The sequence below is a fragment of the Podarcis melisellensis genome (genome assembly GCF_964234715.1).
Source record: "Podarcis melisellensis genome assembly, chromosome: 2".
Taxonomy (NCBI): domain Eukaryota; kingdom Metazoa; phylum Chordata; class Lepidosauria; order Squamata; family Lacertidae; genus Podarcis; species Podarcis melisellensis.
The window spans coordinates 114,406,863-114,412,599 of NC_138529.1; the positions used below are offsets into that span (position 1 = coordinate 114,406,863).

General features: G+C 42.7%; 1 protein-coding gene across 1 annotated transcript in view; it reads left to right on the top strand.

Moving 5' to 3' along the window:
* LOC309364769 (uncharacterized protein) overlaps positions 1-5,737 on the top strand; it is a 46,696-nt gene that overhangs the window by 16,844 nt on the left and 24,115 nt on the right. The gene's annotated exons all lie outside the window — the stretch shown is intronic.

Here is a 5,737-nt window from a genome sequence, read left to right on the forward strand (position 1 = left end):
TGAACTTATAGGCTTAACTAGAGCTCTGCAGTTGGCAGCTGGATGTAAGGCAAACATCTATACTGATTCTAAATATGCCTTCTTAACCCTGCATGCACATGGAGCTCTATGGAAAGAAAGAGGTCTAATCGGAGCCCACGGGAAGGCCTTGAAATATGGACCTGAAGTAGAAATCCTGTTAGAAGCAGTATGGGCTCCAGAACAGATTGCTGTAATGCACTGCAAAGGTCATGGACGAGGAAGGGATCCAATAACCAGAGGAAATCATGCTGCTGACAAAGCAGCCCGAGAGGCAGCCCAAAAGCCTGTGGGAGGATTTATAGCAGCCCTCATACCAGAGGTAGTTCCAGAAGAAGTTAAACCTCACTATACCCCAGAAGAGAGGAAGTGGGCTGAACAGGAAGGAGCGGTTGTGAAGGACGGTTGGATGATCCTGCCGGACAATAGGATTTATGTACCTCATCATCTAGCAGGCACAATTGTAAGAAATTATCATGAATCTACTCACCTTGGCGGTACTGCAACCAGAGAGAGTCTCAGTCGGAAGTTGTATATTATTAACCTATCACAATTAGCAACTTGCATTTCACAGAAATGTGTTCTTTGTGCTAAAAACAATCCCAGGCAGGGACCGGTACAACCTCCTGGAATTCAGCATGTGGGATACGTCCCCATGGAAAGCCTAATTGTGGACTTCACAGAGCTGGTCCCTTCTAAGGGATTCAAGTATCTCCTTGTGTTTGTAGATACTCTTACCGGATGGGTTGAAGCTTTTCCCACCCGAACTGAAAAGGCACGAGAGGTAACTAAGAGACTCCTCACTGAATTGATCCCGAGGTTTGGATTACCTAGATGCATTGGAAGTGATAATGGGCCAGCGTTCATTGATCAAGTAGTACAAGAAGTATGTCGAGTCCTACAAGTAAAATGGAGACTGCATGCAGCATATAGGCCTCAGAGTTCAGGGAAAACTGAAAGAATGAATCGGACTCTGAAAACCCAATTGGCAAAATTAACCCAGGAAACGGGATTGGGATGGGTAGATGTGTTACCCATAACACTGTTTCGTGTTCGGTGTGCACCCACAAAAAGACTTAAGTTGTCACCTTTTGAGCTCCTGTATGGGAGACCGCCCTCCTTTGTTCAGGATATTCCAGCTGACCTTAAACAAATAGGAGACCATGTGACACAGGGACAAGTGCAATCTCTCTCCCGTGTTTTTGTTTCTCTTAACAGGTGGGCCCTCGAACGCACGCCGTGCAGCATTGCTGAGCCGATTCATCAGTTCCAGGCTGGCGATAGCGTATGGGTGAAAGAGTGGAAACGCGATCCACTTGCACCTAAATGGCGTGGACCTTACACCGTCTTGCTCTCTACTCCAACAGCGGTGAAGGTAGCTGAGGTGACCCCCTGGATTCATCACTCTCGTTTGAAGAAGTCCGAAGGCAGTTGGACATGCAAAGGTGACCCCTCTAATCCTTTAAATCTAACTCTCTCCAAAAACCCCTGTATCTAGCCCTACCGGAAACGGGCTAGGTCACGGGCAACATTTGACGACCGGCCTGCTGCAGCCACAACCTGGAAGCTGGCTGACCTGCGCACGCCTGAAGCTTGAGGAGCGTCTAAACCAGCGATTGTGAACGGGAAGATTCTCTTATACAATCGATTGACTGCCCCCTTGTGGAACAATTATAAGTGATATTACTCATTGGGGATCCTCGGGATATATGTTTTGGTCTTGGTGGTTCCCCATTTCTGTCATTGGGGGAATTATATTGGGGCTAATAATTATTTGCTATCACAATAAGGTAATCTTTTGTGGAAGGAATGCATATGCTAGACATCAACATGATTTCATTATTAATCCTGATCCCTTGGGAAGGGGAAGGGTCCATGAATCTGACCAAATTTGCTAAATATGGATTCCGCCATGACCACAATATGTGGGTAGGCTTAGCTGAGATGGTAGCCAATGTTGCAAATAGGACTAATTGCCTTGTTTGCTCTCTTGGGCCAGATGATTCAGAGGGAGGTATGCCCTTATTACCAATACCATTAAGTGCCATTGGTATGGTAAGCGAAATGCCACACCAAACAGAAGTACAGAATTTCCCCGGATGGAACTCAACTAAACCAATACGAGTTATACCTGTGCAAGGGGAAATCTGTGTGCATAAATCATCAGATGCAGCTGATCCTACCATGATAGGCTCTTCTCATTGTCACTATACTTGGGATTATATTAAGAATAGTCAAACCTGGGCAAACGGTACTACGTATCGAACTCGGAATACCTTGCCCTGTGCACCTCCTTTTATTCATGCATGGAAAGTGGTGTGGAACATAACTGTGACAGAAAAAGGCAATCTAACATACTGCACTGTGAACTCTCTACCCCTTTTGATATTTCGCCTTATGCACTCCACGTACCAAAAACCTCAGACCCGATGGTTGTGGTGGATATGTGGAGAATGGGCATACAAGAAACTCCCTTCCAAATGGAGTGGGACTTGTTTCTTGGGTTGGGTATTACCACCAATGTGGATTATGCCCACTAGTTCGGCCAAGCGTACACGAAGAAACGCTGATATTTCTCATATAGCAGGAGGAAGTACCCAAAGTTGGAGCGGTACTGATGATTGGCCGCCAGAGCGCATTATAGCCTATTATGATCCTGCCTCCTGGAATCCTGGTGAGCTCATACAAGGGGCACGGGATCCTATTTATAATCTAAATAGAATAATTCGATTGCAAGCAGTAGTGGAACTTGTAACCAATGCAACGGCCCAGAGTTTGAGACTTATTGCACAACAGTTGGATGAAAGTAGAGCCGCCATTTTGCAGCTGAAAATGGGAATGGATTATGTACTTGCCAGGCAGGGAGGCTTATGTGGAGTCTTGAACTTGACAGGGAATGCCTGTTGCTTTAACATTTCAGATAATGGTGAGGCAATCCGTGTGTTGGCTACAAAGATGGAGAATATAGCACATGTCCCAGTACAAACATGGGAAGGATGGGATATGGGATGGCTCACCAATTGGTTACCTAATGTCACAGGACTCAAAGGGATACTATTGTCTTGCTTGTTTTTCTTGACAGTAGTGGTAATGGTTTTATGTATGATGCCATGTATCATTTCATGTTTTAGAAGTACAATTAGCAAGATGGTTTCAAATGAAACTCTACCTCATATCATGGCCCTATACAGAGCTTTACCTCAGGAATATGATGGTCAAGCTATCAAGGACACTTGGGATGAAGGTCCTTGAGCTTGAAAGGGGGGAATGTGGCATCTGAATATAGACTGCATTTTTAATCAAGACTTATATTGGCTTATATCTTGATCAGGTTCCTAAATTAAATGGGCTTAGATTTTCAAAATGTTTCATGCCAGGCAGAAAAAACCTTGGCAAGAGGTTTTCTCCTAAGACAAGAGGGCCCCATTGATTTATAGAAGAAAAACAATTCTCAAAGTCATAAAAAGGGAGAATTACATATGCTGCCCCAAGGCTGAAAAAACACTATTAAGAATGGGTAAATAAGTAAAATGATACCAATGGGCCTCACGTTAAACCTTGAGCTGAATTCTCTAAGGCCAGGAGCAAATGAAAAAAAAAAAAACATTTAGCTGACAGAAAAAGGAGAACATTTTTAGGAAATCTTCTAAAGCTGTTTCTTTCTTAAACTGAGAGTTAAAAAGGCAATAAATGTTGAGAAGAGCTAATGGGAGAAGCATCTAGCTGGCTGGGAAAGGAGGGGGAAAGGGGGAGGTGTACACTGATCAGGTTTCTTTTAAAAGCTGTGTTTTACTGAGTTCCTTCCTTTTTACTTTGAGAAGCTTTATTCTTTTAAGAGGCTACCTATGATAATGTATGAAATATATTAGCTTAAATATATTGGCTTAAATGTAATTATGCAAAGGATTTAAGGAATGCTAGATTCTTATTTCATATGGTTGTAAGAGTTGTATTTATCCTGAAATTAAGTCAGCCACCAGCCTAGCCCCCCTGCCAGACAGAAGACGCCATCCAAGCACTCTTGATATATAGTTGTCAGGCATTTGTTTAGAAACCTTAAATGAAGGAAATCTTTCAATGTTGATGTGAACTCAAGATCCTTGACATCTGTTGAACATAAAAATGTAAGATTAAACATTTGTTTTAGAAGGCAATAGGGCAAGAGGTGAGCTGGTAATTAAGATTCCATGTAAGATATATTATTACTTATATGTCATATATATAGCTCTTTGTCTCCCTTATAAGGGCAAGGAAATGGGTGTATCTTTTGTGGGTGTATCTTTTGTGATTGGTTCTACCAAACAGCCAATAGGAATTCCAACCAGGCTGATTGGACAGAGGCAGCCACAGGAGGAGCAAAGGGGGCTGGATTAAGGGAATATAAGTGCTGGCCAGAATGGCAGGAGGCCAGGCCAGAGCTTGGTAACCATATACCACTGTGCCTCTCATTTATTTGTCTGACAAATAAATTAATATTTTAATTTCTCTATTGCTGCGTTGAATATTTCATTCCAGCTAAGCGTTAACCACAAGCAGAGGTGCTACAATATCTTGCTGAATAGTCCTGCGAAAACAGCAACAATCGAGAGAGGCCCTTGACAGCCTGGGAGGGAGTTTTGGAGCTTTTATTTCACTTCATTTTTATTTTTATTTCACTTCATTCCTATACCTCCTAATTAACCACATGATCTGGTCAGTTCACAGATTAAAAAACAAATGCAATTCATTAAAAGCAATCAGCATAAAATCTGTATCGGCACAACAACCATAAAAATCAGCATAAGGTCTTGAACCATAAATGCGGCACTAAAAACTGGCAACTGAAACCAAAATAGTTCTAAGAATTAAACAGCATTAAATGATAGCCTTTAAAAGCCTCAGAGAAAACTAAGATCTACCTGTTAGTGAAAAGGCCCTCTTTGGGGGAACATCCCATAACCAGCGCAGGGCTTGGGATCAGAGGGAAAGCTCAGTGGGAATTATATAGGGCAATCAGAGCCAAGCTGGTTCCTTCCAAAAGTCACTGGACTACAACTCCCATCACCTCTGACTAGTTGGCCTTCCAGATGACATTGTGTTGGCTGCCTCTGATATACAGAACCCAACACTTATAGAAGATTAATGCAGCAACTGTAAATGCATTTAATTGTCCAGAAGCCCCACTGAATCCAGCGAGATTCAATTTTGTTGTTCTGTATGGGACAATGACAATAAAGATGATTGTATTTTATTAATCTCTGAGGAACAGGGGGCATGGTGAGGCTTGAAGTTGGTGCCACACAGACATAATTTTGTTTTCTTCCGGTCTGAGGTCTACACAGCAAGGAGCTTTCCCTCCTGAGGTGGCTAAAGGGGTTAATTTCTAGTAATCCATGAATGTTTGTATTTTAACAGCTGCTGGGGGTCTTGGGAAAGGAAGGTGGCAAAATGAAACCAGATGATGGAGGCTGAGCCCTTTTGAGGAACTCATTAATTATTGGGAGTGTTAAAAGTGTTACTGTCTCTTTAAGACATAGTCTGCAGAGAGAATTCTGGAAAAGGGAAATAAAAAGCAGGAAAAGGCAACCATTTTTGTCTGTTTTGTTATTTCTGCTGATTGTAGAGTAATCTTCTCACACGCCCCCTAAAAAGCTGCCCCAAGTGCAACTGAGGTAAATGTTGGGTTTTATCTCAGCCCTTCTTTTCTGGAGAGAAACTCCTGCTGGGCCTGAGAGGCAGA